The sequence below is a fragment of the Lissotriton helveticus genome, chromosome 4_1 (genome assembly GCF_964261635.1).
Source record: "Lissotriton helveticus chromosome 4_1, aLisHel1.1, whole genome shotgun sequence".
Lineage (NCBI taxonomy): Eukaryota > Metazoa > Chordata > Amphibia > Caudata > Salamandridae > Lissotriton > Lissotriton helveticus.
This window is the reverse complement of record NC_136063.1, coordinates 1,720,352,665-1,720,378,619: the sequence shown is the minus strand read 5'-3', so window position 1 is coordinate 1,720,378,619 and position 25,955 is coordinate 1,720,352,665.

Sequence of the window (25,955 nt, the reverse complement as noted above, 5' to 3'; positions counted from 1 at the left end):
CACTGGAGGGGGATGTCTTGCACATGCCTCCGACCCCCCCCTCGTCCTCATCGCCTGGTCCGGCCATAACAAATCTCAAGCGAGACGCCGTGGGGTGCACTGGGAGGGAGAGACGGTGCGAACAGGCCTCTCCCGCCTCCCCAGGTGGAGGCTTCCCAGCTGCACCCTCAGCGCTCCAGGCGGTGGCATCCTAACAACTACAGTGCTGCACAGTTTCGGAACGACCTAGATAACGGTTCTTCCACTGTGGCCATGCTGCAACGTCTCGCCCGGCAGGGTGGAGCCCGTCCGCTCATGTGACCCCGCGATCGCCGGTAGCTGCCGAACTCTCAAAATGGCGGTCGACCTGGCAAGAGCGGGCCCAACATAAAGAAATGGCCCGGTCACTGGTTGACTCCACCACCGTAGTCCTCCACGACCTTGAAGATTCTAGAGGAGCCGCGGGAGTCTCCGACCCCCGATGGGGAATGACTGCCATGATCGCCCGTGGAGTGACGAAACTGTATCCGCGGGACGTCGGCGCTCCCATGCTGGCGCCAGCCTCACTTTGAATTACTACAATCCTGCAGACCTTACTTCCGGTGAAAGCACAGTGTGACCCGGTAGGAAAAATTATTGCACCCCCTCCCCTTTTTGACTGATAGTTCAAACCACCGATCCTTTCCTTTGCCCTTTTAACGGAACTTTGGACTGCCTCCCCCTCTTTTACATTTTCTAGAGAAAACAAAACATTAACCACTACATTAGCATAGCAGTTGACACCAGAACTGTTTTCAAATTGAAAACCAACAACATCTTCAACAGAATCCTTTTTGTTTCTGCTGTGACCCTGCTACAGCACAGGCATTGTCCCCAGCAGTAATTCTGCAATGCCGGTAAGAATAGCTGTGGTGCCTACTGGACTCACTCACCCCCGCGGCGCCCCACGCCGTTTTTTGCTGGGCGGCAACTTACTAGACATCACTTTCGTGCCATCTAGATTTCAGCGCGTTCTGCTGCCTTGGAACTATTCGCACAACAGACCGCTACTGACAAGAATATTTCATTATTGGTGCTGTCAATTTCAATAAATCTATTGGATAATTAAAAAGAAATTGCCACGGTCTCTTCGTTGTTTAAATGTTTTTACTGTTTTTGTTTTGTTGTATATATTTATATGTTATTAAAGTTTTATATTCCTACTACTTTGTTGGAGTGCTATATATTTTTAATGTGACACATAATTGTAAAAACTTTGATGTACAAAGAGTCATTCCTGGAATCTTCCGCTTCAGGCTCGGTCCCCTCCCCAATCACAATACAGGATGGTTTTCAGATAGTAGGAACGCGTGTGCTGTGACGGATCACATCGGGTGTGGGCCTTGATCTACTATAACTCCTTTGAAGAGGGGTGATTCTTTACAGCTGGGGCCATAAACTACATCTGCAGGGCTAGCTGATAGCCTAGGACCGGCCTGGACATTCGGACACAGAGGAAGAGGAGTGTCAGAGGGTGCGGTAGTGAATAGGGCGAAAGGGAGGTGTCGGGCGGGCACAGAGTGTGATTCTCAGGGAAGAGCAGCGCAGATGGGGGAAGGTTTATTGCCCATGCATAAGACAGAGAGCGGTGGTGACCAGTGCCTGGGGGAGATGCTTACGAGGGTGAGGAGCCATGCTACGAATCGACAGCGTGCAGAGAGTGGGTCTGGTCAAGACATCTAAAATGGCTGCCGTGCACGACAAAAGTGTGGCATTTCAAAAAAGGCAAGATGGCGCAGACAATGTTTTTCAACACTTCCTCATTTCCTTCGAATCGAACGTTAACAGACGTTGGGGCATATTACCAAAGTTAAGCGATATTTATCGCTAACGATGCTTACCAACCAATTTTTTACCACTAAGCATCGTCAGAAATTATCGAAGATAAACCTTACTATTATCAAGGTTTATCGCAAATGCGATAATAAACGGCCGCAATGCATGAATATCGCTAAAAACTCAGCGATATTCATGCATTACCGAGCTAATACTCTTAGCCATGTTATCCACCTCCCATTGGATAACATGGCTAAGAACTGCTCAGGGCAGGTGTTACTTTTTGGAGATATTCGCGCTTAGCGCGAATATCTCCAAAAGTTGGTAATAGGAGATAGATATCTTGCATGTTGTAATGCAAGTTATTGTGGTATATGGAACTCATACCATAATCTCTCAGGAAAGCAGAAACTGATCCTTTTGGGACCGCCTAAAAAGGCCTAGGGGGTGAGGAGTACTCTACTTTGCCCCCTTTTCACGTTCCGAACTATTTTATTTTACTCTCTTCTGTAATTACACAAAATACCAGCGATAAGATGCATCGGAGACACACAGTGAGAGAAAGGAGGCCGGAGATGAAGAAGACATGTCAAATACACATTGGAGATAATATAGTGGCAGAAGGGAAGTAAATATGAGTAAACTTACCATGTAACATAAAAATGTTGCACTCTATACTATAAGTCTCATTTTATACTACAATCACTTCGCTACAACCTCATAAATTAAAAATAAAAATAAATAATGTCTCAAACAATTTTTGATTTCTAAATATAAATTTATTCTTCAGAATTTTCTAAATTTGAAACAACTAGTAACATGTCCTCATCAGTAATTTCCTCTTCAATCATCTCATCTGGAATCTCCTCATTAAAAGTCTGCAATGATGATTCTTGTAACTCTATGGTCTCCAAACACTCGATAAATTCGCCATCAAGAGATTGATCAAAAAAATCATTCAAGTCATCTCCTCCTTCTGACAATATTTCATTATTGGTGCTGTCCATTTCAATCAATGTAGTGGAATCATTCAAGTCATCTCCTCGTGACAATATTTCATTATTGGTGCTCTCAATTTCAATCAATGTAGTGGAATCATTCAAGTCATCTCCTCCTTGTGACAATATTTCATTATTGGTGCTGTCCATTTCAATCAATCTAATGGAATCATACAAGCCATCTCCTCCTTGTGACAATATTTCATTATTGGTGCTCTCAATTTCAATCAATGTAGTGGAATCATTCAAGTCATCTCCTTGTGACAATATTTCATTCTTGGTGCTGTCCATTTCAATCAATCTAATGGAATCATACAAGTCATGTCCTCCTTGTGACAATATTTCATTATTGGTGCTCTCAATTTCAATCAATGTAGTGGACAATTCAAAAGAAATTGCCACGGTCTCTTCATTGTGAGCCATTTTATTTTGAAATTGCTTGCTGTAAATTGCAGAAAAAAATAATCACTTTCATTTATCGTTTTTAGTAATACATAATATAAAACTAACTTCATCAAGTATTTAGTATAACAGAAGGACTGCAAATAAATAACAGAAAACATTTTTCAAATTATCTTCAAGTGTACAACATAGTTCCCCTTACAAATTAACAACTCACCTTTTTAAAAGTAGCAGAAGTGTTAGTACTGTGTAAATCAAACACCAGAAATTCACCACCAAAAATTCCTCACAAATGTACCTCAGACAGTAGTATCACAAAATGGCTGTGGTTTCCTCTCATTTGACATATATACATAACCAATTAACTTTCATCACACACAAATACAAAACCAAAGTAACATTTTAATTGGTTCTAAATTTCAACACTTTCAAATGTGTTTTCCCCATGCAATTTTCCATAGGACATTTACATACGTCTACAGCCTGAATGGCTGAACGGAATTACACCAAACTTGGCAAAATGGTACATCAAACCTAAGAGGTCAGGAAGGATCTACTATGCCCCCTTATGGTCATTTCCCCCTTCGCTTTGGCCTCCTCTTGTCTCTCAATCCTACCGAGGGACAAGATGGCGGCCGCTACGGACTGTTTGGAATGTTGACAGACGCCGGAGAACCAATCAGCTTCGCAAAGCTCCGTAACGCGAAAAGTACGCGAAGCGGAGCGCTGTTACAGATATATATCTTTTTTTCAACGTTAATTTCTCAAAATCCACTGGAGCACATATATTGAGACCTAGCAAAGGCACATCGGGCTACCAGTCCCTAATATTTTGCCAAGTTTCGTGCAAATCCATTCAGCCGTTCGATTATTATTATTTTGTTTTTTTTTTGCCCCGCGGGGCCCTTTTAAAACCTCCACATCAAACCTAGGGGGTCAGCGAGGATCTACTATGCCCCCTTATAGTTATTTCCCCCTTTGTTTTGACCTCCTCTTGTCTCTCGATCCTACCGAGAGACAAGATGGCGGCCGCTACGGACTGTTTGGAATGTTGACAGACGCCGGAGAACCAATCAGCTTCGCTTCACAAAGCTCCGTTGCGCGAAAAGTCCGCGAACCAGAGCGCTAACCGGTCCGCTGTTACAGATATATATCTTTTTTTAAACGTTAATTTCTCAAAATCCACTGGAGCACATATATTGAGACCTACAAAAGGCACATCGGGCTACCAGTCCCTACAATTTTGCCAAGTTTCGTGCAAATCCATTCAGCCGTTCGGGCTAAAAGTGAGGCCAACCGCCCTATGGAAAACTCAATGTTAAAAACACGTTTTGGGACCCCCCTTTTTTCTCGGCCCCCACTGGACGAACCCCCCCCAAATTTTCAAGGGCTGCTCAGAAACAAAATGTGCCATTTTCCTGAAAATTTCAGCCGATTCCGTCCACAAACGCCAAAGTTATTAGACATAGAATTTTCAAAAAACCCATAGAGAAAAAATCCTAACTATATATACCTACTGGCGACCGCCAGTAGGTAATATATATATATATAGATACAGAGATCTATATATGCAACAATGAATTACGAACAACCCTGCATCAAAAGGAGACCTTCACGAATGCTACACTCCATGCAACCAGTTTTCACAAATCTACAGTTATTGAAAATATTCCATATGGCGAATTTTTGAGAATTCACAGAATCTGTTCGGAGGAAACTGAGTGGCAAGAGAATAGCAAAAATACTGTAGTGCGTTTCAGACAACGAGGCTATAAAGATCACAGCATCAAAAGAGGATGGATGAGAGCTAATCTAAAACTGGGACAAGACACTCTCAAAGTGAAAATGAAACCACAAATAAGTGATCAAGTGACAACGGAACCCGTGAGACTGATAATGGATTATTGCTGTGAAACCAAAGAAATCAACCAGATCTTGAGAAAAAACTGGAAACTGCTGCAAATGGACCCAACGATTGGGAAACTATTGGGAAATCATCCAAAAATAACCTAACGCAGAGCACAAAATCTTAGGGACAAATTAGTCCACAGTCATCATCAAGTAACCAGCAAACCAATAGGAACTCAATGGTTGCAAACAAAGGGGTTCAGAAAATGTTCCAGCTGCAAGGTGTGTCAGATTGCCAAGAACACCAACCAGGTTAAATTACCAAATACAAATGTGGCAAATCAGGGAATTGATCACGTGCAAGAGCCAATTTGTGGTTTACATGATGGAATGCCCGTGTTTGCTTAAATACTTAGGGAGAACGATTTGTGAACTGAAATATAGGATTTTAGAACACGTACGTGCGACAGTCAACAGAGATCGCAGCAATGCAGTAGCAAAGCACAGAGAAGTGGATTATGAAGGGGACTGGAAGCAATTGACTTTCTGGGCTCTCGAAACAGTTCCCCTCAGTGAGATGTGGGAACCGTGAGAAGAAATTGAGACAGAGGGAGTCCGGGCAAATCCTAAACTACAAGACTTTAACTCCTTTTGGTCTGAATCAAAGTGAGGAACTATATGTGCACTTATGATTGGAATTTTGTTATACTTTGGAATTTATTATGCACACAAAATGGGAGACACATAAAATTAACAAAATAAATATAAATAAAGATAAAAAAATCAGTGAGACATATCGGTACAAGTATCCATGATATTGGACATATACAATAAGTGCAATCAGTATTGTAACATCAGCTAAGTACAAAAATAGGAGGGATTTCAAGTGGTTAAAATAGGAGGTATAGTGAAAAATAGGAGAACTTAGCCCACTGGAGGGCAGAACCCCATAATCAAGACAGAGACAACTAACAGACAAGGTATCCAAGATACAGTTCTATGACACAATGATAAATTGGTATTGTGTCTAGCTGTGAAATCATCTTAAGAAACAGTGCGCACTGTCCAAATATTTGCCTATTTGATAGATATAGCAAATTGATATAAAGAATGAGACCGCAGAACGTCTCTCTCTATACCTTTTTTATTGAAATTGACATGGCAACTGCAGAGTGCCCCAGGTTATGCATTAACCGCGGGTGCTAGGTCAATTTTTGTGTGAATCAAAACTGATATGCGCTTAAATAATATAAAGAACCACTTATTACAAACAACACCAACATATAAATAAAGTTGGATTGAAAAAACATCAAAAAAACCTCCCAAAATATAAAGTACGTAAACAAGGTCAACTACATCTCCCAAAATGCATCAGAAAGGGAATCTTACCTGTTAGTAATCATATGATGTGGTAAACAATGTTTTTATTGGCTAGTTTGAATGCAACCATGTAACCGTGATCAAGTTATCTGGCATAGCGAAACGCATCGGTTGTCTCTGTGTACCTTCTTGCCAAATGAATTAAATGTGAAGAATTGGGAATTCAAGCAACCCGTGAGTGTGTTTCAATTGATCTTCAGAAGGGGATTTTTGGGAAATGTATATATATATATTTTTTTTTTCTTCACTAGATGGCTCCCCTTTTGCTGGATATTGTTGGCGATTATGAGGCGGTCCAAGCCAGTAAAACTGCGGAGTCACGCAGTACAATATTTCCCCCAGCACTTCAAAGAAGTCAGGCCGCACTCACGAGTAAGGTTCAGCAAACAATTTTTATTACACAATCCTCAAGATAATGTTGACAGGGATTAGGCAATTACCCTAAGCATTTTGGTCTCACACAGAACTTTCTCACGGGTAAATTACACAGTTTGAAATTATGTTAAAAATAAAAATGTATTTTTGTTGTGAAAAAAAAAATAAAAAATGTATGACATCGTTTTAATGAAAAAGTGAAAACCCTGAAAACGAAGTGCAAACAGGCAGAAAGAAAATGGAGAAAGTTTTATGCAGACGAAGACAAGATAGCATGGAAAATGGCCATATCTATTAACAAAAAAAAAATCTTCTCCACCAAAGCGGAATATTTCGCAGAGATCATTATGAACTCACTAAATAAATCTAAATGTATTTTCAAAATAGTTAATGACATCACCAATCCGAAGTGTTCACAAAACAAATTCCAGCCAACCCTAGATCTTTGTAATAGTTTAGCGACATTTTTCATAGAAAAAATTAGCACTATCATTAAAGGTCTCAAAACAAATTTGGCAAGAGGGGAATCTTTGACCAGTGGAGTAGTAGCCTCGACCAATGGTGTAGGTTTCTTGTGCAGGAAAACAGCCTGCTGTAGGGACTGCTAATCTGAGTCTCCTGGATAACTTTGAGCTTCCTTTGGAGGAAGAATTTGGCAGGTTTGCTTTGGGTGTCTCCTCTGGCTAACCACTAGACCCCCTTCCACATAAAATCTAGAAGGAATTTGCCTTAGAACTCAGCAGATTTGCAATCAATCAGTATCCAGTGGGGTTGTACCATCTGGCTGGTAATAGGCTGTGGTTAAGCCACTTCTAAAGAAGGCCACTCTTGACCCAACCTGTCTGGGAAGATATCGGCCCATCTCTCTCCTACCCTAACCAGTGAAGATCCTTGAACGATTGGTCAGCAAATCTCTGTCACAGTTCCTAGAACTTAATAATAAGTTAGCAGATGTAGAATTTGGCTTCCGCCCGGAACATGGAACAGAGACTACTTTGGTGACCGTGATGGACGATCTTCGTTTATTGGCAGACAGGGGACAATCTGCGATACTTATCCTGCTTCATCTGTCTGCCGCTTTCGACGCGGTTAACAATGGCATCTTGCTGACCCGTCTAGAGGAGGTAGGAATAGTGGGCACTGCCCTGGATTGGTTTCGATCCTATCTTTCCCACAGTTGTCAGGTAGTCGCTCATCCTCCATTTCAATCAGCCTTTTCCAACATCTGGCACGGTGTTCCTCAAGGGTCTGGCATCAGCCCAATTTTGTTCAACATATACGTGAGCCCATTGATTAACATGATTCGGGCTCACAACGTGAAATTGGTCAATTATGCTGATGACACCCAGATTATCTTATCCTTGGATAGAACCCAGTCTAACGCCTTGGAGGAATTTCATACCTGTATATTTGATACTGCACAGTGGCTACGGAACAACTTTCTACAATTCAACTCGGATAAGACCGAAATTGTACACTGTACAGTTGGGAAGGTTCCTTTGCCTCTCCCTCATAACTTCTGGCCCCTTGTAACTTCTACTCCTCTGGTTACGACTAACACGGCACGAAATGTGGGAGTCTAGTTTAGCACCAACCTGTCATTGGGGACGCAAGTGAATAAAACAGTGGGGTGCTGCTTTGGTCTTATCAGAGCACTTGAGAAAACTCGGCCAGAGCCTTAATAGTATGAGGCATTATTTTAAGCAGACTTGATTATTGCAACGCCCTACTGTTGGAGTCACCAAAGTATCTGATCAAGACTCAGTTTCAGAAAACCTGTGGGTATACCACACATCCTGATTCAGCACCAACTATCGTCCGCGACAAAATAACTATGCTCGTTTGTGGGCGAAAGCTAAGTAGATGAAGGCCAAGAATTTGCATCTACGTTTACCTCACAAATCTTTGTTGCCAACTGGAAACTTACTTCCGTGTCTTCTGGCACAACATTCATTTAAGCCACTGGAGTCAAGGTATCCTGGCTGAAGACTGCTGATAGCCATAAACTTGTCCTAGGATGCTTGATTCTGGTCCAGGTGAAGACATGCCTTGGCAGTTCAGGCTGGACTGTTCCCAGGAGGCACAGGGTCAAGACTGATTTGCATATGGCCATTCTGAACTGGGGTGGCTTGGTGAGCAACATAACGATGGATTAAACCCAGATCTGTGACTGGGGGTTAATGTTTTGGAATTGTGCAATATTCCGTCCATCATCTTGTGTGTTTTTCTGTTCACCCTATGTGGGAAGGGTATGCCCAGACGTGGGTCCCGTGCTCACTAAACCACTGGAGTCAAGCTATCCTGGCTGAAGACGGCTGATAGTCAGATACCGGTCCTAGGATGCTTGATTCCAGTCCAGGGAAGACATGGCTTGGCAGTTCGGGCTGGACTGTTCCCATAAGGCACAGGGTCAAGACTGATTTGTATATGGCCATGTCTGAACTTGGGTGGCTTGGTGAGCAAAATAACGATGGATTCAACCCAGATCTGTGACTGGGGGTGAAAGTTTTGCCATTGTGTAACATTCCGTCCATCATCTTGCATGTTTTGCTGTTCACCCTATGTGGGAAGGGTATGTCCATAAGTGGGACATGTGCTGACTAAGCCACTGGAGTCAGGCTATCCTGGCTGAGGATGGCTGATAGCCAGAAATAGGTCCTAGGATGCTTAATTCCGGTCCAGGGAAGACATGGCTTGGCAGTTCGGGCTAGACTGTTCCCATGAGGCACAGGGTCAAGACTGATTTGCATATGGCAATGTCTTGACTGGGGTGGCTTAGTGAGCAAAATAACAATGAATTAAACCCAGATCTGTGACTGGGGGTGAATGTTTTGCCATTGTGCAACATTCCGTCCATCATCTTGTGTGTTTTGCTGTTCACCCTATGTGGGAAGGGTATTCCCAGACGTGGGTCCCATGCTCACTAAGCCACTGGAGTCAAGCTATCCTCGCTGGTGACGGCTGATAGCCAGAAGCCTGTCCTAGGATGCTTGATTCTGGTCCAAGGAAGACATGGCTTGGCAGTTCGGGCTGGACTGTTCCCATGAGGCACAGGGTAAAGACTGATTTGCATATGGCCATGTCTGAATAGGGGTGGCTTTGTGATCGAAATAACAATGGATTAAACCCAGATCTGTGACTAGGGGTGGTGAATGTTTTACCATTGTGCAACATTGCGTCCATCATCTTGTGTGTTTTGCTGTACAACCTTCATTTGAACCTCTTCTTCTGAATGAATGTGATAATTTATCTTCCTTTAATGCCTGCATCCCAGTGCCATCACTTTTGCCAGATGATTGGGAAATTCTGGTGCTGTTTTGTGGAAAGGCTCACGTGAAGTTTTTCAGAGTGTGCAGTTTTACATCCAAAGCCCAGGCCTTTATTTCTTCATTTCTGTTTTAAAAAAAATATATTTTATCAGCAACAATATCTTATTTGCCTCTTTTCTGTACTGCCCCTTTTTTAAAAGAGTTATAGCATTAATTTTGTACATGTGTAAGGCAGCATCTTTTTTTTAGATTTATATGGAAAATGTGCCAATCCTTTTAGAATTAGTCAATGCAGCGATTACGTAGCCACCGAGTCAAAAGAATAAGACAACAAAAAGACAATGTAAATTGACTCCTACCCCTTGTATTTATCCTCTCCTTGTGGTAGATTCTTTCAACGTTGAATGCTTTTCTTAAAGTTGAAGAGGAAACACACAATACATATAAAGAGCTTTCCAGGAAGAGAGTAGTCATTACAGCAGTTGTTTGTTTTGCTCACAGTTCGAAAGTGCTGTAGTGCTCCACATGTGAGTTGTGGGCGTGCAGCTACATGTATTTCCTTTTGTGTTTACATAAAATACAGTTTGACGCACAAAGTCACTCGACTACATCTTTGTTAAGGCCTTTATTTATTGCAAAGTACCTACATGCCAGTGAAGGATGGAGGGGCAGAGGGAGGCAGGGGTTGAGATTGAAATGACAGACAGGAAGGAAGAGTGAAGAGTTCCCGTTTGGGAGGGGGTGATCACACCTCAGATGCTGAGTACTGTGGTGAGGAAGAGGAAGCTCTGAGTAATGGAGATGACTAGTATTGACCCTAAGTATAGCACTTTTCCCGGAGCATCTGCAGACTGGCTAAACAGCGCTTGTACAGGTGTCTGTCTTCACTATTCAAGTGAAGCAAGGCTGGTTTATACTGTTATAAAGAAGTGAATGCCCTTGGCATAAGATAGCAATGTAGTACATCTTAGTTGTAAAAGAGCTCATGAGAACAATGTGAGGGACCAGAACCATACCCCTTCTAACTGAGTTAGCACTATACTTATGTGCATTATTCACAGATGTGAACATAATGTGAGAGGTTGTATTCCATGGCATAAGTAACAATCATCACATACTTACATTAAAAAGATATGCAAATGAGAAACTAAAAAAAACAAGATGAAAGCTTCAAGCAATGAAATTATTTTAAAGCCTCCTTTGCAAAGAATATGTGACAAGTCTTGGGCCTGTAGGGGTATACTGAGGTTATAGAACCCGATAAAATTGGAAACAACCTAATTTGTAAATGATGAACTGCAATAAATTCCTCCTATCACAATCAATGCACATGAAAATCAGCCATAAAACATGCATTTTGATGGATAATTGACCAAAATTCACTTGTGCAAGTATTTTCTCTGCTGTTTTCCTCCTGGCCAGCTTCAGGAGATTTGAGCTGCTGAAATGTATCTGGAGATGCAGACTTCATCGCCCTGAAAATTAGTGTACAGTAAATCCAGCACAACTTGCAATTTCATCAGCGCCCGCACAAGAGGTGTACGGAATTGTTACCGCTCACATAATCCATGGAATCTCGCAGAGTTTTTAAGTAAGTCAACGGAATTCCCTGGAGTGAAGCTCTATTTGAGCGGTAAGGGATCCTGGGACGTGATAGAGGGGAAATGCATAAAAAGGCTCATATCTCTTCCCCAATCTTCTATGATACAAGCCATAAGAACAGAAATAGGCACAAAGTCCTGGGCGATACACACTCAGATGGCTGTAATCAGATTTTGGAAGAGATTGGAAGATCCTGAAAGGCGAAAAGTAGCACACTGGTGTTGTAAAGAAATTCAGAAAAGTGAGCTCAAATGGGCAAAGGTGAGTAGGGAAAAATTGATGGGAATTTGTAAATTATTGAAGATCGATGTGGACCAGGAAACGTACCAAGTCCTTAGTTCCAAAGGTGAACTGAAGCAAAGGGGGAAAGAAGTTTCTAGACTGATTGATATAGAATATTTAGCAAAGAAAAAATCAGTAGCACATATGCTAAACGCTTGGTCAAAGGAAAACTGGTTCCCCTACCTTGACATTTTACCCAACCGCAGGTACAGGCAAGAGATCCTGAGGCTACGGATTGGGATTAACCCATGGTTAATAAACAGAGACCTTAAAACAAAAATGTTAGACCAGCAAGGTCACTGTAGGTGTAAGCTGGGAACTAAAGGTGACCTGCTACATATCTTGCTAGACTGTCTGTCACTCTTAGATCAGAGAAAACTGTGGCTGCGCCCTGTATTTCTAAAACATGATATAAAAACAAGGACACAGGCAGCTAGCTTCTTAACAGAAATCCCTTCCATTGATATTGTAATTGCCCTCGGTAAATTTTTAAAGGTGGCCCTGAGTGCATTAAGAATCCAGGAATAATCTGTAGTACTGTATGAAATTTTAGTTGAATGAATTTACTTGTAGTGGTAAGAAAATGAATAGGCTTTTAAAAATGTAAATATAAGTTTTAAGATAAAATGTAATTTTTATTGGTATTTTGTATATTTGATAATGGTGTATAGGATCTTTTTAACGGATTAATTTTTAAAAAAAGGTTTATGAATTTACTGTGCATACTCCATTCTGTGTTATGTTCATTGCATTGTTTAAAGACTATGGTCATAATAAACATACATTTTGACTTGACTTGACTTGAAGCTCTGCAAGATTCCCCGAAGTTCTGTGAGTAACGGAATTTCAGTACGTTGCGCTGCTTGCACTAATATTTAGGGGCAGATTTACAAGCCCCTTGCGCCACTTTTGCGTCACTTTTCCAATGTTAAAAGAGACGCAAAAGTGGCGCATGAGGCTTGTAAATCTGCCCCTTAGTGCTGGGAGCTTGTCCCACTCTTTAAATTAGTGTGAATGACACCAGGTGCTTGAGAGGGCGCTGCTACTTACTTCTGCTCGAGTAGATTTTCTACTCAAGTGGCACCATTCTCAAAGCGAGCTGCAACTTTTTCAATGGGAGCAGTAGCGACATGCTGAGACCTCCCTCGTTAAGAAATCATGCCAGACCTTGTCCTAGCGCTTGATTTTCTTCTTCCCCAACTTAAAATCGGCAAGCCACATGTGAGAAAAGCTCTGCCAAGTGGCGGTAGAGAGAGTTTTTCGAGAAATCTGTGCCCCATGCAGACCGCAGAGTGGGCAAAAGTCGGTGAACTAAATCAGCAGAGTGGAGTTTAACCACCCACCTATTTGTGCAAGCGAGTCCAACTTTATAGGGGCAGGTGTAATCAAGTCCATAGTATGTTAAGAAAAGAGTCTTTCCTAAGATTCTAAAGGATTTCAATGTCATTACAACCTCCAAAGGTGGCTCCAGCATAGCCGAGACTCACGCAGTGCGTGGAAATAAGCAAGTGCCGAGATTTTCTTGCATGCCCTTAGCAAAAAACGGTACTTTGAAAAATACATTGGATCAAAACGAATTTTGTTTAGAAGGTAGAAATGATCAAAACCCTATTGCGACAACCCCAGATACTTTTTACTCTGTAGCCTCACTCCACAACTAAGCACAGAGCACTCAGATAGTAGGTGGGTCAGAAAAGAGAGGACATTTATGCTGTAAGACTGAGAACACCATGCAAATGATTGCAAGTAACAAGTACATCTATTTTGTTAATGTCACACATAACATTTAGTGCTGTCAGTCATATGAGGTGTCACAGGTCGGTGGGCTTCAAACAAAAAGCGTAGAAATGTCAAATCACTAATCCATATGTGATTAGGAAACATTTGTAGCAGCAGGAAAGACTACCGAGCCAATGCTGAATCCATTAGGCATAAGTAAGGTGAGTTAGTGCTGGCCATGGGGAACAGGAGCAGAGCACTTCCTCAAATGCATAATGGGAAGGGAAAAAAGAGAAAGCTGACAGCTAATTGATAGAGCAAATAACCTAGTTAATAATAGCTCCGGGCTGCAGAACCACTTAATGAATATGCTGCTTAACTGTGTAACAGTTTAAGCAAAGATAATATCTTCCATGTTAAACTAATAAATATGGAGGCGGTGAGCAAGCTACCGGGCCAGTACAAGAACATCACACACTTTTACACGCGGGCTCATATGGGCCTATAGGACATCCAGACAGTGCCATTTGGAGCTAGCATGATAGGTCTATATGTGGGCCTGAATTTTGGTGTTTTGTGGGCTTGTTTTATGGTTTAGTGGGACCGTTTTTACTGTTGTTTTCCCTGGTATTACCATAAACATTGTCTGTAGCAAGTTCAAATGCATGCTATCTCCCGTACTTTACAAAACACTTAGACAGTATGTGTTTGCAGTTCAAAACTGCCCTATTTGCAAATGTGGGCCTATTTTGTAGCTATCTGGTTAGCCAATGAGTGCCACTTTTGTTTTTCCTCTCCCAGTCCAACCCTGATTACACTGATATAAGGCAGCTGGACCTTTAAGCGTGCAATCCCTCTAAACCTCAGAGAAATAAATGAGATGCTTTAAGAGTCAGAAAAAGATATTTCGTACGCGTCATTGATGTAGGCTGAGACATACCACAGAAAGAGAGAGGCTCTTATAGATTTCCCTTTTTATTATTTTCTCATCCATCTCCTTCCTCACCACTGTCCTTACACCACACGATGGGTCCACCTCCCAAAAAACAGCAGTTAATTATTAGAGCCCTGAGTCTTCTCCAAAGAAAACACCTTTACTCCCTTTGAGTAACTCCTTTACTCTAGAATGAGCTATCAAGGGGCTTCACAGCAATAACTCCTCCCCCTTTCCTTGTGTAGCTAGTCTAGAAAAGGAACTTTAAATAATGGCTTTTTGTCACAGCCTCCTTATTACTAAATTCAAGCTGGACCATGGTAACATGCAAAGCCTAGTGGCAGACAGCACTCACACCGAGTGTAAAGACTGCAGCATATACTAACGACAGACCACATATGTTTATCCTGATGGACTTCAACAAATAACTTCAATTTCATCCTTAGGAAAACCTCCTCGGAGACCTGAACTTTCACCTTGAGAACACCAACAACAGCAACTCCACCACCCTGATCGACAACCTCGCCAACCTCGGACCGAGGCAGCTCGTCACAACGCCTACCCATTCCACCAGCCACACGCTCAACCCTGTTTTCTCCTCAAGCTCCCACGTCTCCTTCAGCCACACCACCGAACTCCTCTGGACCGACCACCGGTGCATCCACTTCACCTTCCAGAAACCCACCACACACCACCGCACCCAACAGAACCCCCACCGCTGCTGGAGCAAAATCACGGAAGACCAACTACACCGCAAACCTCGCTCTCAGCCCACCCACCGACACCGCCAACATCGACGACGCCACCTGCAACTTCAGACGCTGGATCAACGACTGCACCAACACCCTCGCTCCGCTGAAGAAACCCACCCACAGAGACACCAGCAAGAGAGCTAGCTGGTTTACCCCAGAACTCCTAGCCTCCAAGCGAACCTGCCGGAAACTAGAGAAGAAACGGCACAATGAAAAGACACCGACAGCCTCGCAGCCCACAAAGACACCATCCGCAAACACCATCACCTTATCAGGTCTGCCAAGAGGACCTCCTTTAAAGACTGCCTCAACAACAATGCACACAACAGCAAGGAGCTCTTCAACATCGTAAAGGAACTCTCCAACCCCAGCTCCAACACCAACGACATCCCGCAGTCGCAATCCCTCAGTGACTCCCTCGCCACCTTCCTCCACCGCAAGATTGCTGACATCCACGACAGCTTCAAAGCCCAGACAGCCCCAACAGACATTGACACTCCAGACACCCTGCACACCATCGACCATGACCCCTTGCCAACCTGGGGCAACGTGAACATAGATGACACCATCAAAACCATGAGCACAATCCACTCCGGCTCCCCGTCAGACCCACTCCCGCACCACATCTTCAACAAAGCCAGCAGGTCCATCTCACCCCACCTGCCCAACGTCATCAATCTCTCCTTCGAGACCGCAACCTTCCCAGAGAACTGGAAACACTCCCAGATCAGCACCCTACTCAAAAACCCCAAGGCGGACCCGAGAGACCTCAAGAACTTCCAGCCATTCTCCCAGCTTCCGTTCCCAGCCAAGGTCATCAAGAAGATCGTCAACAGACAGCTAACCCGATACCTCAAAGAAAACAGCATCCTGGACCCCTCCCAGTCAGGGTTCCGCAGCAACCACAGCACCGAGACTGCCCTCATCGCTGCCACCAATGACATCAGGACCCTGCTGGACAACGTGAGACCGCGGCCCTTATCCTCTTGGACCTCTCCACCACCTTCGACACCGTCTGCCACCGCACACTATGCACACGACTCCATGACGCAGGGATCCACGACAATGCCCTGGAATGGACCACCTCCTTCCTCTCCGACAGAACCCAAAGCATCCGCCTCCCCCCATTCTGATCCGAAGCTTCCAAGATCATCTGCGGCGTACCCTAGAGATCATCCCTCAGCCCGACACTGTTCAACATCTACATAGCCCCTCTCGCACAAGTCGCCCGACAGCACAACCTCAACATTATCTCCTACGCCGATGACACTCAACTCATCCTCTACCTCACTAAGGACCCCCTCACCACCAAATCCAACCTCCACGAAGGAATGAAGGCCGTCGTCGACTGAATGAAGATCAGCCGACTGAAGCTGAATACGAACAAGACGGAGGTCCTCATCCTCGGCTCCAACCCTTCAGCCTGGAATGACTCCTTGTGGCCTACAGCACTGGGAGCAGCCCCGACACCCACCGACCATGCACGCAACCTTGGAATCATCCTCAACTCAACACTCTCCATGACCAAGCAAGTCAACGCAGTCTCCTCCTCCTGCTTCAACACCCTTCGCATGCTCCGCAAGATCTACAGGTGGATCCCGACAGATAAAAGAAGAACAGTAAACCAGGCCCTAGTCAGTAGCAGACTCGACTATGGAAACGCCCTCTATGCGGCAGCACCAGCCAAGCTCATCAAACGACTGCAACGCATTCAAAACGCCTCTGCACGCCTGATCCAGGACATACCACGCCACAGCCACATCACCCCTCACCTGAGAAACCTGCACTGGCTCCCCGTCAACAAGAGGATTTCCTTCAAGCTCCTCACCCACGCACACAAGGCACTCCACAAGACCGGCCCAGCCTACCTCAACAGACGACTCTTCTTCTACATCCCCAACCGCCAGCTCTGTTCCACCGACCTTGCCCTCACCACCATCCCTCGCATCTGAAGAACAACCACCGGCTGCAGACCCTTCTCCCACCTCGCCGCCAAGCCCTGGAACACCCTCCCACTGAGCCTACGACAGACCCCAGACCTGTTGACCTTTAGGAGGCTACTCAAGACCTGGTTGTTCGACCAGTAGTGCCCCTCTTTTTTCCCCCAGCTCCTTGAGACCCTCACAGGTAAGTAGTGTGCTCTGAAAATTATTGATTGATTGATTGATTGATATCCCATATTGGATGAAAGTGCCTGACCAGTCAGAGCAAACAAAATGAATAATATGCTGTGCAACAAAATCATCAGATTTACATGAAGACTAAAAAGCATAATCAGAAGCACATAATGTGAGTCTTGGCCATTGTTTCAACAGGCAACATCTGTCATACCTGGGTTAATGGATCCTTGACCTTTGGTGTTATTTCCTACTTCCTCAAAATCAAATGCCAGACCCTATGGGTCCTAACCCCATGTCACATGCCACTTTCCTGAACACTGGAAAGTTCTGAAGGGGTGACGATAGAACCTGACTACCGCGAAGGATCTTTTCTTGGTAGCAATGAATGGCGTTCACACTGCCCCGGTGAAAGTTCCCAAGGGAAAAAAGGACTTGGGAATGAGAAACTAAGAAACTAACAAACAAATCACACGAGTCTCTCAGGACACTGGACAGCCTTGGCTGGAGGGTAATGCTCTAGACCCTGGAAAGAACAAGTTATGTTAAAATACACAATTGTTAAGCAAAAACAGATTACTTTTGCTAGTTGAACATTTGATTACCCTTTTAAAACAGTCCTTGGAGAGGACATTGGCAAATTTGAAACAGGGTTCTTTTAACTGACTGGGCAAAAGATTCAGCCTTTGTCCAAACTGAACTTGATTTTCACTGAATCTAGAGTTCTTTATGTTTACAATGAAACTGTCTTAACAAATCCTTAGGTGGAGTTTTGTCTATCTAGCATAAATATGTCTTTTTCGAAACGAATCTGAGAGATAAGAGTTTCCAGGATTGTATGCAAGACACAATACACTCAGGTCTATTTATCTATCTGTTTCTTATAATTTAATTATGATTCCCAAAACTTATGAACAGTCCTTTTGAGTCTTTCATTACAAAGTTCCAAACTCTCGCACTGTTCTATTTGCTCCTCCCTTTAGAAGAGGAATTTGTTTACCTGAATGTCGATTAAGATCTGATCATCAGGTGGCGGTACCGTGGTGAGCTCATCTTGTTTTTTCTTTCCTTCTTTCTCTTTGCCTGGAGAAAGACTGAGTCAGCTTGGCGACGAGGAGCACAGCTGGAAGAAGGTTCAAGAACTGAATGGTTGATGTGGGGACCTGGAGAATGATGGGCTGGGTGACAAGCAAGACAACAGGAGTTGCTGCGATGAGAAGAGCTGGAGCTGCTGCAAGAAGGTGAGCAGGATTCAAAGCAGGAGAAATCCGGAGCGCAGATGAGTGGGTTTGAGCAACAGGCCAAGCACCCACTTCAATTCAAAAATACATAAACAGAGGGCAGAGGCTATTGAAGACAGCACACAACAAATTGAATAGTGTCCTAAGGTAGAACACAACGGTGCACGAAACCAGAGAGTACTTCCCTCTTTACTCCCCACACAGTAGGAACTAGTCCCACTAAACTTCAACTACAAAAAGGTTTCAGCACTCAAATATATCAAGGTAGCTTATTCATAAATAGAGTCCGCAAAATGACATCGTAACCATGAAGAATTGTCCAAATCCGTGATGTGTTTTTCAAATGTAGATTTCACTTTATTTTAATCATCAAAAGTCCATTCCATTGTTCCACATAGCATAGCCAACACGTTTCGTCTAATAAAAGACTTCTTCAGGGCTTGGAGTAATGGCGCAAAATGTATCTCAATCCAAAGTGCAGTGGTTTAATTTCATCATACAATATAGAGCTTCCAATTTCCTTTACAGCCTGATAACTGTCTCACATCAACGTCCGTAAGTTTTATTAAGGAAAAATATATTTGAGTTCTGAAACCTTTTTGTAGTTCAAGCACACATTCCAGGTTTAAATAGATATTAGGTGCAGGTGTGGTGCGAATGAATCTTTGGAAATTAGATTGGGGCCAGCTTGAACCAATCAGCAAGTCATCAGAAATTACCAATCAGTGTGTCATCCACAATTAACAGCAGGATTAAATCAGTGAGTCATCAGCAATTACTGGCAGGGAACAATTAATGGCTTCTATTAATACTGTAAATACATGAATGTCTCATAAAAACTTGCTCTGTTTTTTTAAAGGTCAAAAGCCATTGTAGGGGCAACAAAAGCACTAGTGAATAAAACACAGACCTACTTTCATGTACGCTACCATTGCTATTAGAGAATTCCTACTCCAAGTAACGTCTTAATAGGGGAGCGGGCCACACTAGCGGCAATGACAGAAACGAGCGGTGGAACAGGACTGTGCCATGGCACCCCATTTGCAGTGCAGGACTGCACATGGGAACAATCTTCATTCTACTTACAATTTGGTAATTTGAGAAGTTTGTTAATCTGCGATAATTTTTATCTTCACAATGTATAACAGATCAAGCCTTACTGTACCAGGAGTCAACACAGACCCTATTGTTGCCTAGTCAGTGGTTTTCCCATCCCAAAATTGCATCATGGAGCCATGGATTTGGAAGGGCATGAGTCCAGGTGATTTTTGGCACGCTCTATTGCCACTTAACACACATGAGGTTCTAAAATAAGAAGTTATTGTCTTTACTTGAATATCGGCAGGCTGGGAGAAGAAATTCCTTCAATTCCTTTATTCATGCTGTCTTGCAATAGTAGGGGATATTCCCAAAGGGTTTTCTGGGGTCTGAGCCCTTACACATTTTTAATCATTGGGCTGGTATAAGGATATACAAGGCATATTGATTGTACTGGGTACATTCTCTTACCACCAGTCTCCAGGAAGAGAGGAAATAAGAAAAAAGAACAAATATGAAAATAATCTCGGAGCACTGTATGGGTCAGATCATGTAAACTAAGCAGGTGATGGATAATTTGAACCTGTGCTGGTGTGCATAGCATTTTACAGCGATTCATAGCAATATTTCACTGATATTTGCATGAATTTTCTAGTGCAAAATGTCATTTGCACACTTGTCACTCGAAGATAATATAGTATTTTATCTCATTGGTGTGAGCAAATCTCGTGGTAAATTTGCACTGTGCTGCCGCACTGTTTCCTGGCATTGGCGCACAATACCCTCTGTTACTGCTTTATTTCATCTAGCTCTTCAGGCAATTTCAGCGAATAACAAAAATTGAGTAAATGGGTAAAAGAAAGACAATATGATGCAACATACTCTAAGGAGAAACAGTTACAATATTAACATTTTAATAGAAAATGGAAGAACTCTCAGTTGCTCGGATCTATGTAGATCTCCCTTGAGCTCATGGGCACTGACTTTCAACATTTTCTGCACTCTCAAGTGTCTTTTAGATGCAAGAAATGGATATATGACGTTAAAACGCATATTTTTACAACGCATACTGTTACAACGGGACTTTTACAACGCCAATACTATTACCACGCATGTATTTACAACGCATTTTTTTACAACGCAGGTACCTTTACAACGCATACCATTACAACGTAAGTATTGGTAAGTATATATTTTTTTTTATTGTATATTATTTAAAATTAATATAATGTAATGTAATTGTATTTAATTTAATTTAATTTAATTTAATTTAATTTCATTTAATTAATTTAATTTAAATTTAATTTTATTTTATTTTTACCCTGTACCCCTTTACCCAAAAACCCAAAACTGAACCTGAACCCTAAAAATACCCCTTTACCCAAAAACCCAAAACTGACCCTGAACCCTAAAAATACCCCTTTACCCAAAAACCCAAAACTGACCCTAAACCCTAAAAATACCCCTTTACCCAAAAACTGAAAACTGACCCTAAACCCTAAAAATACCCTTTTACCCAAAAACTGAAAACTGACCCTGAACCCTAAAAATACCTCTTTACCCAAAAACTGAAAACTGACCCTGAACCCTAAAAATACCCCTTTACCCAAAAACTGAAAACTGACCCAGAACCCTAAAAATACCCCTTTACCCAAAAACCCAAAACTGACCCTGAACCCTAAAAATACCCCTTTACCCAAAAACCCAAAACTGACCCTGAACCCTAAAAATACCCCTTTACCCAAAAACCCAAAACTGACCCTAAACCCTAATACCCCTTTACCCAAAAACTGAAAACTTACCCTGAACCCTAAAAATACCCCTTTACCCAAAAACTGAAAACTGACCCTGAACCCTAAAAATACCCCTTTACCCAAAAACTGAAAACTGACCATGAACCCTAAAAATACCCCTTTACCCAAAAACTAAAAACTGACCCTGAACCCTAAAAATACCCCTTTACCCAAAAACCCAAAACTGACCCTGAACCCTAAAAATAACCCATTACCCAAAAACCCAAAACTGACCCTGAACCCTAAAAATACCCCTTTACCCAAAAACCTAAAACTGACCCTGAACCCTAAAAATACCCCTTTACCCAAAAACCCAAAACTGACCCTAAACCCTAAAAATACCCTTTAAAAAAAAACCTAATATATAACATTTTAAATATAATTATATACTTACCAATACTTACGTTGTAATGGTATGCGTTGTAAAAGTACCTGCGTTGTAAAAACATGCGTTGTAAATAAATGCGTTGTAATGGTATTTGCGTTGTAAAAGTTCCGTTGTAATGGTAGTGCGTTGTAAAAAATGCGTTGTAATGTGTGTTTACCAAGAAATTCATGTATAGGGCAACCTTACAGTGGGAAATACTCCAGCCTGGCACGTTTTTTGCTAGTTTGGAGAGGTGCGAATCTGTGTGTGTGTTAAGGGAAGGGAGTGGCATTGGATTCTGTCGTTCAAAAATTTAGTTACTGCCCACGAATTTGTACATTTATGGGATGCCATAAAATATGTCCAATCGACTTTTACATCAAATCTATACACTTGAATCTCTTAAAAAAGACTGGAGTAAGTCAGTGGTGTAACGAAACGTATTGGGCGCACGTGCAAAGTACATGGAGGGGGGCCCTACTGCTCCACACCCAGTCAGGAGCTCTCAGGCCATGGGCCCACTGCCTGTGCACAATGCTAGAGGGAGTCCCCTGGAGCTCAACCCTACCACTCCACAGGGTCTGCAGGGGCTATTGTTACACCACTGGAGTAAGTGCTCAAAATGTGTTTGTTAATTCTGTGACATCTTCCTATATACAATTTGTTTGGAGGCCCAGCTATCTCCACAGGTACAAAATATTTTATGTGGAGAAGAAAAGAAAACGAGTTAGGGGGTCCTTATGAATCACCTGGCATAGGTATATTTTCTGTTCATAGTACTTACCTGATCATATAATTTTCAGACATTTAAGTGTGTAAGTATAAAGATTTTTAAATTATATTATAAATGGCATGGCATTCATATATTTAAATCTGCCTACAGTAGCTTTACAACCTTCAAAAATACCTTTCTAAATCAGACTCTTGAAAAAGAATTTCTCATTGTCACATTATAAATGCTCTTGGTTATATCTGCTCTTCTAATGAGATGCAGGGATAATATTCTTCCTTCCATTCATTGACTGACGCGGTTCCTTTGTTGAGCCACCTATTGGCAATGAAATAGAAAAGCAATTAGGTTCATGTATTGTGAAAGATGAACAAGCCTTCCATGGTAGTAATTCAAAACATAAGTAGTTTGAGGGACAAAACAGATGAAGCAATGCATCATATATAGAACTAAAGATTGAAAACAGTGACTTACGGGATGTTTTTTACCTGACATCAAATAAACAACAAGAGTGAAGCTTGAGTTGTCTATGATGTCACTCAGAACCCAAAAGTGCAGAACATCCTTATCATTCTCTTTTTGCCCACCTATAATTTTATTTTATTTATGGGTTCTAAAATAATATGCACCTGCTTTCAACTGCTATAGTAGTGGGAGATTCATACATAATATGGCCTTCGTTCACCATCTCAAAGGTCAATAAAAACCTCAGCTGGTGTCCTTGACCAACCCCCCACACCGTCCCTGACTTCCTTCCCTCTCCAGCTGCTGTGCTTTCTGCTTTCATTCAAAGAAGCCAAGCGGAGCTGACCGGCACTCAGAGCGATCTGTCAGCCTGGCCTGGAAGGAAATTATGAATGGTAACCGTGCTGCTATATCATAGCATTGAGTTATGAGATTCAGAAACTGAAATAAACAATAGAAGTTTTGCTTGAGATCTATACATACCAATGCTTTAGATTTGTGGAAATGCAAATCTGAAATTATTTATTGCCTTCTAAAAAATATAGGAGCAGGGGCGTGGCCAGCCCGGCAACATGGTGGACCCACCTAGATAGTGCTCTGTACCTTGCTCCCCGCTTACCCGGCATATTTCTCCTGGTAGTGCCGACTGTGAAGTTGATACCGGAGCCTGGATGCCGTTGAGCGCGCTGAGTCTGGGAAGAGCCGTATCAAGCGGTTTGACCGGAGGGTCGCAGAGTACTGCTGCTGAAAAACGCGCGGCCCTGCTGGCAGACGGGCCGTGCGCGGACATTTTGTGCACAGGACTGGCACACTGCTGAGCGCTGTCAGTCCTATTATGGTGGCGGAACCCAGAAGTAGGTGAGCCTTGGCAGCAGGAGTGTTCCCTCAATGCTGACATTACGGGGCCCTGCTGCGGAGCCCCTCAAGCCACAGCTACAAGTGAGGCAGTGAAGTTGTGCAAGGGGGGTGCCCTTGCAGGGCAGCGGAGGCTGGGTGAGGGGGACAGACCCCTGTGTTGGTGCTGGGGATGGCCGGGCGCTTGAGCACTACAGAGGAGGCAGCAGGCTTTTGCTCCATCTGCCCACTGTGATAATAGCTGGGCACTACAGGTGCACCACCCGCATATCCAGGAGCTTTGGACTGAGTGGGGCCAGTGACTACATGGCGTAGACAGTATGTGGACCTCTACCTGCAGCTGTGGGAAAAGGATTGGTGTCCCCTGGGGTACTGCACAACGGGATGAGCTGAGGCCTCAAGAGCTGTGAAGACCTGTGAGACCCAGGTTGCTTCTGGAGTAGCCTACAGGCACGGGGGAGCTACCCCCTGACCTTTGGAGTTTCGGTGCCCCACTGTGGTATCCCCCTGTGCTTTCTTGGAGGCCGGGGACTAAGAAGAGACGACACGCGCTTACCGGCATTGGGGGCTGAAGGGGACGGGCACACCTGGTGTTGGAGTGTGGCGCTCCCAGAGTTACGGGCGCAGTGGCTGTGGTGTTGCTCCTCTGTTCGAGCTTATCCCCTGCAGGAGACAGACATCGCTACAGACACCCCATGTGTGGACCCTGGTACTGTGGCTGAGTGCAGCGGGTGGAGGTGCAGCGATAAGATTGCCCAGGGCTGAGGTGGCCGCTATAAGGGAGAGGCTTGGAATTGCTCAGGGGCCCCGCAGAGCGGTGAGGAACTTGGCAGGAACCACCGCATGGTCATTGGGAGCAGATTGTTATGAGGATCACTCTGGGGACAATCATCTGACAGGTTATAGACGACCTTGTGGGAGCCTGTGAGGGCACAAAGGAGCAGAGACGAGTGTGGAGCAGAGCAGTTGGACCCGGTGGGATCACGTGAGGAGCCACTGACCTTACAGTGGCCTGGCAGCGCGACAGGAGAAGTAGCGGTGGGACTCGATTAGGCCCGAAGGCTACCGGTGCCGCCCGGACTGAAGTGGGTATTGAGAACGAGGAGGCAGTGCATGACCAGAAGAGCACAAGTACAAGACATTACCCGAAGGAGGCAGTAGTAGTGCCTCACCGTTTCCCTCACCAGGACGCTTCTGATGTTGTACCGCTGCCTGCTGGAGGCCTGATATTGGCTTGGTCTCCCTGTTCTGAGACACGTACGCCACTGGGACGGGGTGCGCCACCACTACTGATAGGTGGGACCTATTCGTCGACTGGTGGGCTGCACTGGCAAAAGAGATACACCGGCCCCAGGGTATAGTGTTTCAGTCACGACACGCCGGAGGCGCGGAGAGAGTAGCCAGCGAATGCCCACAGCGCAGCAACTGGTGATGGGCCGGATATGGGCCAAGACACAGCAAGGACACTTGAGGGCTGCAGCCTTGATCCTGTGCGGGGTACTGCGGAAGAGATGCCGGACCCAGCGTACGTGGCCCTAGCGGCCAAAATGGACTCTGTCCTCGCGGAGGTGGAGGGAATTGGTGCAGCACTGGACCACACTAGGACCTCCTTTGAGACCAGAATCGACAAAGTCACCTCGGACTTCACTTTGCTTCATGAAGATCATCGGAAGCTCGCTGATAGAGTGGCCACACACAACCAAACCTTGAAGGAGCTCCAGCCCATGACGCAAAATCATGCTGCAGCGCTACAGGACTTGATAGTCCGTGTCCACATACTGGAAGATCGGGCAGAGGATGCGGAAGGACGCTCCCGTTGCAACAATATTTGTGTGGTGGGCCTGCCGGAAGGCAAGGAAGGTAGGAACCCAGAGCAATTCACGTAATGCTGGCTGCGAGGTCTGCTACCCCAGGGAACCTTGTCTAAGCAGTTTGTGGTAGAACAGGCTCACCGTATCCCGGCGCAGAAGCCGCAACCTGGAGTCAGACGGCGC